Genomic DNA, 11,361 nt, shown 5'->3' with positions numbered 1-11,361 from the left:
CTTCTCTGGCTTTGCATTGTTTTCTTCAAGAAAATCCTCCAAAAGCATTGGTGTGTAATTTTGTTTGATTTACTTTGTTTGAAAACATGTAAAAAAAAGGTTGAATGTTGGGCGAATCAACTTGATAGATCTACAGCGCTCATAATTTGATTGACAGGAGAGGTATAGTGTTTGGATACGCCAACTTTGATTCTTATTTCTGACCATTGCCTGTCCTTCTGCTACAACAGATTTACTGTTATTACAAGCAATGGTGCTTTGTATTTAACAGTACGCGGCCTGATGCCGAAAGTCTGAAGGTATCGCGTTTTTATCGCGGCGGCAAAGTATCGCCGATTTTACCAAAAAGTGGTTTGGTAGAACGATACCATAGCAAATCTTTCAAAATCATTACACTCTGTCAGATTAATGTATTGCAGATACTGGGAGTTGCAGTCCTGGAGCGGGAGCAGGGATGGAGCAGAGATACCTCGATACATAATGACAAGACTAAGAGTATGGGACCAAACTCGACAAACTACAGCAATTCACATAATACTAGTAACAGATGACCGGAGGGAACAACAAAAGATTGAAACAACCACCAATGACCGACCAAAGAGTAAGTAACAACCATCAATGACGGATCAAAGAGTATTAAATAGCCACCAAAGAGTATGGAACAAACACCAATGACAGATCAAACAGTATGGAACAACCACCAAAGACCGACCAAAGAGTACGGAACAACCACCAATGACAAATTAAAGAGTATGAAACAACCACCAATGACCGACCAAAGCGTAAGGAACAACCATGAATGACCGACCAAAGCGTATGGAATAACCACCAATAACAGATCATAGAATATCAAACAACCACCAATGACAGGTCAAGGAGTATGGAACAACCACCAATGACGGACCCAAGAGTATCGAAAAAACACCAATGGCAGATCCAAGAGTATCGAACAAACACCAAAAAACAGATCAAAGAGTAAGGAACAGCCACCAATGAAGGATCAAAGAGTATGGAACAACCACGAATGACCGACCAAAGAGTATGGGATAACCACCAACGACCGACCAAAGAGTATGGAACAACCATGAATGACCGACCAAAGAGTATGGAACAACCACGACTGACCGACCAAAGAGTATGGAATAACCACCAACGACCGACCAAAGAGTATGGACCAACAATGAATGACCGACCAAAGAGTATGGAACAACAATGAATGACCGACTAAAGAGTATGGAACAACAATGAATGACCGACCAAAGAGAGTGGAACAACCACGAATGACCAACATAAGAGTATGGAATAACCACCAATGACAGATCAAAGAGTATCAAACAACCACCAATGGCAGATCCAAGAGTATCGAACAAACACCAAAAAACAGATCAAAGAGTAAGGAACAGCCACCAATGAAGGATCAAAGAGTATGGAACAACCACGAATGACCGACCAAAGAGTATGGGATAACCACCAACGACCGACCAAAGAGTATGGAACAACCATGAATGACCGACCAAAGAGTATGGAACAACCACGACTGACCGACCAAAGAGTATGGAATTACCACCAACGACCGACCAAAGAGTATGGAACAACAATGAATGACCGACCAAAGAGAGTGGAACAACCACGAATGACCAACATAAGAGTATGGAATAACCACCAATGACAGATCAAAGAGTATCAAACAACCACCAATGACGGACCCAAGAGTATCGAACAAACACCAATGACAGATCCAAGAGCATCGAACAAACACCAAATGACAGATCAAAGAGTAAGGAACAGCCACCAATGACAGACCAGAATATGGAACCAAAATCTGACGAATAACAGCTGAAATAATGAAACAAAACAGACCAGAGCACAAGACCACTAATTACAGACCAAAGTATGGTATAACCACTAGCATCAGACCAGAGAAGGGGACAGCAATACTAAAAGGGCCGGTAAAGATGGAAGCAACAACGATGACAGAAAGCAATCAGAGAACGGAACCACATATAAGACAGACTAAAGCATATGACGACGAAGGACAGACCAATTAGTATGGAACAAGCACCAAATACAGACCAGAAGATTGAACCAAACTCTACAAATGCCATCGCTGAAATAACAAACAACAAAACAGACAACATGGAAAGCAAAATTAATGGAAAACGGCTTTTGAAACAAGACTTCAGAAGATTGAACCAAAACCTTAGAGGAACCAAAAAAAAGGACCTCAAGTGATAGAGCACAGAGTATGGTGCAACCACCAGCAACAGACAAAACCACAACTTATGATAACCCATACCGGATCTGAAATAATATAAGAAAAGACAACTAGAACTAAATTGACCTCAACCAACCAGACTACAGAGAATGCATCAACAAAGCACGAGGGATGAGCATGGGCCCGGACCTCAGCGGATGTGTCCACAAATCACAAACGATAAAAGAATTAGGTGAAACTACCAATAAAACCAGCCACTGAGGACGAAAACACAACATTCAGCAGAGCACTATGAATAGGACCACCACAGACAATAGTCCACAGCAGATGGAACCACAACCCAGGCCACGACTAGAGAATTCGGACTACAAGTAATGATAGGTCTAAGGACATCAATCCAAGAAAGACCACAGAAGCTATGGCACCATTCATGACGTATAAAGGAATAGAACTCCCAGTTACTTCAGAAAGAATCTCATACCAGAGTCTAGTTCCAGTGTTGACAGCAACAATTCCTTACAAAACAGGTATTATTGATATTGCATAACTATCACAGTACTAAGCTCTCTAATCACGAGTGTTGTAGGTTTTATGTTTATCGGGTCAAAGCATTTTAACAACCTTATCTTATGTCACCGAGTAAAAATCTGCTAACTTTTAGTTATTCTAATATATCTGATATTCCTCCTGGTTAAGGTTAAAGGAAACCCTTGTTAATAGCAATATACTTGTTCAAAGTAACATTTAAATGGCAAAAGGATATTTGGCTTTTGATATTTTTCAGACAGGAGCTAGTTGGATGCAGAACTGTTGATAGTCTGGATGCCATTGCAACACTGTGGGTGGAATGTACATCATTTCACTGGATGGAAAAACATGCAATAGGCCGGATTGATCTAAAACCTGTCGCCCTTCAAACTGAGCTACATACCGTTAAAGTTCAGGAACGAATTTCCTCCAAATCGGATTGGATATTGCAAGTCTAGTGTTTTGGTAAGGTTTATAGAATCTTGTTTCAACAAGGCATTGCAAACAATACAAATTTCTTGCATGTACAACAGTATGTCAATTTTTCACAGAACCATAAGTTTTAACGTTTCTTAAAAAAACTAAGAATGAGATAGATAGTAAAGAATTTTACCTGTAAGTAGTGTAATCACTTACAAATTATGATTTTTTGTTGTGATTAGGATATATTAGTGAACTCGCTCTTTATAATGGAGTGAAATAAAAAAACCACTTATCCTCTGCTAATATTTAACACTGATTTCTACAATCATTCTTATTTTACTTTTACAGAACATGACAACACTGTGTATCCTGTATTCCCGGTATCTACAAAATCTTCACTTGTGCACAAGCAGGCTGCTGAAAAATATCTGTAAATTTGAACCTGTAACCTGGGACGAAGAAATGTTTCAATTGATATATGGAGCTGTTCACTATGAATAAGTGACCTAAAGACATTTGATCCTAAAATTACAAAATTATGTGTTTTTTTATTATGATCTTATCAAAATGTTGTCCGTGAGTCATTTGATGAAGGGCTATCTCTGTTGATTGGGTGTCAAACCCAATCAACAGAGATTAAAGTAAACTTTAGGTTATCTTTTGAAAAGAACTATACCTGTAAGTTTTCTGAGTTATGTGATAACATTGTTTTCATTTCATATGAGCTTTTATGAAACTTTTCTCGAAAATCCCAAGACTTGTTTCATAAAATCTCATATGAAATGAAAACTCATTTAAGACCCTATATATATTTGTATGCCACTTTAGGCATAACTGAAATGGTAAAATATTTCCAGGTGTGTGATATCATATCAATGTAACAAAGTTTTGGAAATCTGTGTGATTTTTTTTACTCTACTTTATGGAGTTTTTTGTTATTTTTTCTCCAGCTTTATCTTACAAAGGTCATATTAATCATGCAATGACCTCAATAAGAAACAACAGATACTCCGGTTTTCTCCACCACCAAACATTGCCCATCCATAACTGATCCTAGCTGTTAATAGGATGTAAAACACAAACCAAGTTAGATAAATGTAACAGACCAAGTTAAAGGTCTGGTTTACACAGGTTAATGCAATTTATAAGTTTCCATGCAGACAGATAATCAATAATATACAGTAATGACTTGGGTGGTCAGCGCACTCCCCTTTCACCAAGGTTGAAAGATATATGTGGTCATCCGCCCCAACCACGTGGGTTTCCTCCCACATTAAAACCTCCCTGTGTGCAACCATCAAAAATGGTTGATATAAGTTAAATATTTTCATACTTTCAATGCCTAAACATGGACAAAAGAAAATTGGGAGAATAACAAAAAGATATTCAAGCATTTCTATTCCATATTAATGCTGAAATGTTTTCTAAGATTGTACATGCAATATATTTATATACCTTGCCCCCATCTCCATGAAAAAGAATTGTTCAATTATATTTTTGTGTTTTTCTTAACCTTAATGTTAATTAATGTCCGGAAATGCATCATTGTTTTTCTGTTTCAATAAATTTTATTGATTGATCAAATGGATTGAACAACAGGAAAATTGATATGAACAGTTCAGAGTTTACTACTAATTAATTATTTGGTGTTATGAGACACCTTATATGCTCCTTAATAAATCTGAGAAACCTTATTTATTTGTCTTTGTTGTGATGTAGAACTTTTAACAGCAAGGAAGCAACTGTAAACATACTTAAAACAAGAAACAATAATAAATTATATATTATGTAATACAAAATTAGAATTATATTAATGTTGAACCTGGCGGATATGAGTTGGAGAGGGTCCAAAGATATGTGCTATTACATATGTACATGAAGAAATGTATTACTTCCTAAATAAGTATGTTTAAAGTTTCTCTCGGAAATCAAAGAGGATCTGCAGAATATAGTACTTTGGTAGTTTCAATTCTACCATAGTTAGCAAAGGGAGGTAATCTTCATTTTTAGCTCGCCCAGCTGGTCCGAAGGACCATGGTGAGCTTAAGCCATACCGCAGTGTCTGTCGTCATCAGTCAACTTTCCCCTTAAAAACGCTACTACCCTGTAGTCCTGAATGGCCAAGTAGATTTCGACTAAAGAGGTAGGTGCACTAAGGGCCATTTTCGGCCCCACCTTGGATTTCTTTAATTTTTAAATACCATATCAACATTTAACATTTACAAAAAGTGCAGTTTCAAAGAATTCCGACAGCATTGCCTAGCAACCCACCTATAATTTGCGGTAGGTTTTTCCCCTTTTAGTGAGGTTTGGTTAACATTTTGGAAAGAAAATAGTTTTAAAATTTATCAGTTATAAGTTGATTGCAAACGTGTACAATGAATTGACAATATCCTACATTCAATATTATATTTTTCCATAGCAACCAACTTCTGACCTTGGCAACCATTTTTTTACCAGACCAATATTGCCTAGTTATAATACACAGGAAACAACAGTGTTGGCTTTTACAAGAAAAAATTTATTAACGGATTCTAGTATCATACTATAAAACAAGAAACAATAATAAATTATATCCATAGCAATGGTACTGCTATCCCAATGTCAACAACAATGTAGGATAGAAATTCACAAAGTTCTAAACTGGGGTTAAAGTAAGCTTAGATATGTATATATGTACCAATACAAAATATTTTTATTTAATTACCCATCAACCTAATTATTGACTTAGCAACCACGAAGGGAGAAATCGGCTTGTTTATATTTTTAAGTTAGTGTATCGTCTAAATGTGTTGTCACTTCCTTCCTTAAGACAAATAGTTATTTATATTTATTTGGAAATGTGGAAAACATCTTGTTTCTTTATCCGCTATAAATACTACTTCATAATCAAAGGGCTTATACAGACGAAGTTTCAAATACATGACCCTGAATTGATATTCATAAGGGCCAAGTTGTACCTCAGCTGTACAGATGAGGAGCTTTTGAGACATTTACTTCACAAAGCCCTTATTTGGCAATGAAAGGAGCATATAGCCCCACAATGAAAAAGAGAAAAAAAATGCCACATTGCATTGGACGAGTTCTTAAATCGTGATATTTAAATGCTTTCATTGGAAATGAAACATCCCACAAAACGAGTAAAAATTAATGGCAAAAAAGATGAACAGCGTTGCTATGGCAAGTGTGATATATGCCAAAACGCAGAAAGTTGAAACTTAACAGAACGACCCTTAATATATGTTGAACATTATTGCTTCTAGCATTACGGTACAAAATTTGAAAAGAATTGATTAAAAATTAAAAGAAGTTCTTGCATTTACTACACAATACCTTGATTAGGCGATAAAAGGGGCATAACTCAATCAAAAATGCACAAAGACTTCTTAAATGCGAACTCGCAATATGTGTACCAGGAGGCAGGAGAGTATTGACAAGGAAAAGTTTACAGATGGGGGGACGGACATCAGTCGGTCAACGCAGCCCATACCATAATACGGATGACGGGCGCATAAAAAGTACTTTCGATGCTAGATTGGAACCTTGAGAAAGAGTGTTTCAATCTAGTACTAAAAAGTTACAAAAAGGTATTGACAAACAAAAAGGTACATACAAGTTACATTTGGCCACTTTATTTAGGTACTTAAAAAGTACACAAAAAAGTATACTGAAACAGTTCTAGTAAAAAGATACAGTAAAGTTACAACTTTATTTGGTATACTAACAAAAGGGCCAGAGGGCCTGTATCGCTCACCTAGACGTGTTTAAAGTACCTGATATGAGGTAAAGATATAACACTCCATGATAGATACTGTATGTACTTATGCATACATATATAGCGAGAAAAAACTTCAAATGTCAAAATCCACATCCACTGTTTATACAAAATTGAGGTTGCTCCAGACCAAATTTAGTTAAAATACACTGAGCTGTTCAGGATTAGAAGCTTTTGAAGGAAAAGTTCAAGACGGACAACGGACACTGTGCTATGGCATATGCTCATTTGCCCTTCGCTAAAAATGTAAAGAAAATGTATACCCTGTTAGGACTTGCACAACTAAATCGGCCAATCACCAAGTGTTTCATAGGATTGTAATACATACCTAAAATTTGTTCCGGTTTGATACAGTGCCTTAGAGTAATTTAAATAGGTAATTGTTGACATATTTCACATTGAATACGTGGCCTTGTAAAGACATACACCCGAAGGGCCGAGTGAGATTATGCCGTGGTGCGTCGTCCGTCCAGCGTCCCTAATCCAGCCTCAATATTTCACTTTATACAACTTCTTCTGAATAACCTTCACCCATTATTCAAGGTCACAGGGGTCAAATATGTTTAAAACTTCTTCTGAATAACCAAAATGCCCAAAGTGATGATATTTGGCCAGTAGCATGCTGGGATGAAGGGCTACCATGGTTGTTAAAATAAATATACAACATTTGATATAGTGCCTTATCTAGCTTACATAAGCCACTCTAAAGCACTTTACAGTACATAGATATACAATTTTATACAATCAATACAATTAGCATATACATTAATCAATACAATATTGAGGAATTGGCAGGAGCTGCCTTCAAAAAACAACAATGGAGTTATTCACACTAATTGGACACACCTAGGTTTATGTAAAGTTTCGAACACAACTGCCAAACAAAAACGTCCGCATATTATTTTGGTAATTAAGGGCCAAAAATGTCTCCATAATCACAGTATTTTGGATTTCACAATTTAAGAGTCAACTTCTTGGGGGCATAGCTCACTCCCTCATTGACAGGTTTGTTGAAATCCTTCAAATCTGGTATGGAGAGGCTGTTTTTGCGATAGAATCCAGCGAAAAAGTCTGAAAAAAAAAAGTACTATTTTGTATGGGAATGTTTTCAAGACCACAGACATTTTCAAACATGAAACATTTACAATGTATTTTGAGCAATGTTTCTCTAGAATTAACATTTCATTAAAGTGCAATAAGTATATATTTTAATCCCATTACTTTTTGGATCTGGACGGTGATCTCCATTTTTGCGGATGGAAAGGCCCTGACCACAAGACATGCCATTGCTCTTCAAAGAGGAAGAGGTTTGCTCTTCAAAGAGGAAGAGGTGGCCCTAAGTTTCATGGTTAGAGCAAACCATGGTCTACCAGCATTTTGATAACTGGCAGGCATCCCGCAGACCTTCAGCGGACACAAATGTTGTACCTCCAGAAGTTTCACTATTTGGAAAATAAAAGTTAAAATATAGCATCAGTTATTATTTTACATGTATTATCATATTATCATATGAGATTGTAACATTGTTATGATTGGAGATTCCTGCAAGAAAAGACAGGAAAATTGAATCAATTTCAAAATATAAATTAAAATATCTTAATAAACATTATACTTAGACTTATGGTTTTGAGTTTCCATGAAAGTACAGGTACTGTACTACTCAGAAATATAAACAAAAATAACATATTGTCTGAAGATCAGGGGAGATCACTCAATTTTAAGACCTATACCCCCTTAATTTTGGACTTTATGTAAAAAATTCAGGACAAGCAATTATTTAGAGAAAAGAGCCAAAAAAACTTATAACAGTACAACACCACAATGGTAGGATTACAGAATGTTTACATAACACCAGCTGAGATGAAAGACAGTGATGGGAGAGGGCTGCTAACCAAGTGCAGACACCAGGGGGGCAGATGTCTGCCAGTCTTAATTAGTGTAAATACTGACACAAGGCTTCCTATTGTTTACTAATGTATATAAAAAGGGCAATAATCAGCCACTGAAACATACCAGAGACAGATACATGCAAAGTGAGAGATGGTGAGACCTCAGAAAAATGCCGGACGGTTTAAGAAAGGAAAGCAGCCGTATTACAAAAACGGAGAGAAAATTGAGAGATGGACTCATTCTGACATGGACCAAGTCCCAACAGTACGGTTAACAAGTGAATTACATGACCAGTTTGGGAAAGCCCCAAAGTCCCCACCTTTACATCGGACATCTTCTCACAGGCTGCTCCGTCCTTCCCCGGTGGCCAAAGATGAACCACTGAGGTAAGTCAAAAGAAACCTGAAATATAAAAACATATAATTGAAAGTCATTACACATACATTAAATGTACATTTTTATGTTTATTATCCAAACATGTCTCCTTTTCTTTACAGGGAAAGTGCGGAATACAGGACCAACAGAATAGTAAACATTGGGAGGATGGGAAATATGTGGAATGATGCTGTACATCAACATCCGACTCTTACTCCATCATGCAAGGGAAACACTGGACTTTGATTTTAAGACACCGGAGTGCCGGGGGCTAGGGTGGTGAATAGGACTCAAATGCACAAAGTGTACATATGTGTCCAGTGTGTATTCTCTGTACGAACGAAGGCGGGAACCAGGCAGGAAGGGGAGAGACACCGTGCAGACAAATTCTGCAGTGCAAGTCGGACTGACACAGACAAGAATTGGCAATGCCGCACTGTGGCTCACCCTGATGAGTGCCAACATTCCTGCCCCCTCAAAGAAAGGAATGCAGAAGAGTATCAATAAAGTAGGTGACCAGATAGAGGAACTCAACAAGATCGACATGGATGAACTGCGAAAGAGGATAAAAGAAATCAACACGCACCGAGGAAACCCGCCAAACAAAGTAGACCTGATGGGGGATGCCATATACAAAAACCCAATTTATTCTGGTGCGAAGAAGACTCCGTTCCAGCCAGCAACACAAGTTATGTTCAGCACAACAGAACACAACACCAAGGACCAGTATGTGGTGGACCTTGTCACCAAAAACAAACTATGCATTATATGGAAAGTGAATATACCTCACACTGTAAAGGTAACTTACCTCTGGCCTCATCAATTGGTAATGAACAAGCATACTGCTATGAAAGTCTGGAGAACCTCAAAAAAGACGGCCTGGAGGTGTACAAGCTTGTCGCCGACTCAGATACAGGTGCATTTAAGGCTGCTGAAAAGAGATACAAAAATGGTGCGTCATGTACAAAGTGAACACATAACCTTGGACCCTATTCATTTAACAAGGAATTTTAGAAAAAACATTTCAAAATGTGTGTAACTTGAGGAAATAATGCTGGGATCCACTAAGAAAGAGCGACAAACAATTAAGAAAAGATTTACTTGTGACCTAGCTGCTAGGTGTCAGGCAGAGCTGTATCACCTGTACGACAGACATTGTGGGAGTCTTATTGATCCCTTACATCGTGCTGCTCATGGTGTAAGGGAGGCAATCGTGAATTGTTACCAAGGTGTACATTGTGAGTGCAGGATCAAATCAATAGTGTGTGCAGGAAGGAAAGAAATAACTGGCTACCAGACAACATCTACTTACCAAGTGATTTCAAGTTCAGCGGTGGAGAGGCAACTGTGTCAAAAATTCTGATGGAGAAAGTTGATGCCCGTCTCAGTGACTCCGTGTTGGAAAAGACCCTGTGGAACCTGATGACCCAAAAGGTAGAATCTGTGAACAGACGGCTGAAGCGGTCTCTCCCATCAAGTGTGAACTTTACTCGTACCTTTTCAGGGAGAGCTCATAGGGTGGTGTATTCTGTGAACCATGGACTGGGGACTGCCATTCAAGAACTGTGTAGTGGGGTTGGGTCTCAGATCACTGCTGGAAGCTGTGTCCAAGGACCTAGATAAAGAACAAAAAAGACATTTATACAATAAAGCACAAAGTCAATCATTGCAGTGTAAAATTCAGAAGAGACACAAAATAAACAAGAGTACCCCGGGGGAACAAAATACGCCCGTCGAATGCCATATAGTATTATATACTTTCTTACATTGAAATAAGATCTGCATCATTCTAAGAGTGGTTAGCTGATATGCTATAAAAAATGTATTAGAAAAACTCAAAAAATCAAATACTGAAATGAACAAAAGGCAATAAATTTTGCAAACATCGTTCAATCAAAATCCTTTTAAGGGAGACACAATTTCATATCATGATTATCATGTATACCAAGTTTCAAAGAGATCGGTCAAAAATTGTAGGAGGAGATCTCCTGACAAAATTCAAATACTGAAATGAACAAAGGGCAATAACTTGTGGAAAAATTGTCGAATCAAAATTCTTTTAAGGGAGACACAACTTCATATCATGATTATAATGAATACCATAAACCAGAGATAAAACTGAAAAGCTCTGGAAAACCTGATGGCGCTTAACACT

At 37.5% G+C, this 11,361-nt stretch overlaps 2 long non-coding RNA genes across 2 annotated transcripts; one reads left to right on the top strand and one right to left on the bottom strand.

Annotated features, from left to right (window-relative positions):
* Positions 1-1,520: 1,520 nt before the first annotated feature.
* LOC110462840 lies at positions 1,521-3,918 on the top strand. The gene is made up of 3 exons (XR_002464322.1): positions 1,521-2,742; positions 3,000-3,208; positions 3,515-3,918. It is a non-coding gene; the product is annotated as an uncharacterized LOC110462840 (long non-coding RNA).
* A 3,849-nt stretch (positions 3,919-7,767) lies between these two features.
* On the bottom strand, positions 7,768-10,902 carry LOC110462836. The gene is made up of 5 exons (XR_002464320.1): positions 10,519-10,902; positions 10,015-10,137; positions 9,151-9,233; positions 8,163-8,383; positions 7,768-8,012 (listed from the first exon to the last, which is right to left on the bottom strand). It is a non-coding gene; the product is annotated as an uncharacterized LOC110462836 (long non-coding RNA).
* Positions 10,903-11,361: the final 459 nt, after the last annotated feature.

The sequence above is a fragment of the Mizuhopecten yessoensis genome, unplaced genomic scaffold (genome assembly GCF_002113885.1).
Source record: "Mizuhopecten yessoensis strain PY_sf001 unplaced genomic scaffold, ASM211388v2 scaffold10835, whole genome shotgun sequence".
Lineage (NCBI taxonomy): Eukaryota > Metazoa > Mollusca > Bivalvia > Pectinida > Pectinidae > Mizuhopecten > Mizuhopecten yessoensis.
Note: the sequence above shows the minus strand (reverse complement) of the source record. Positions and strands in the feature narration are given on the sequence as shown.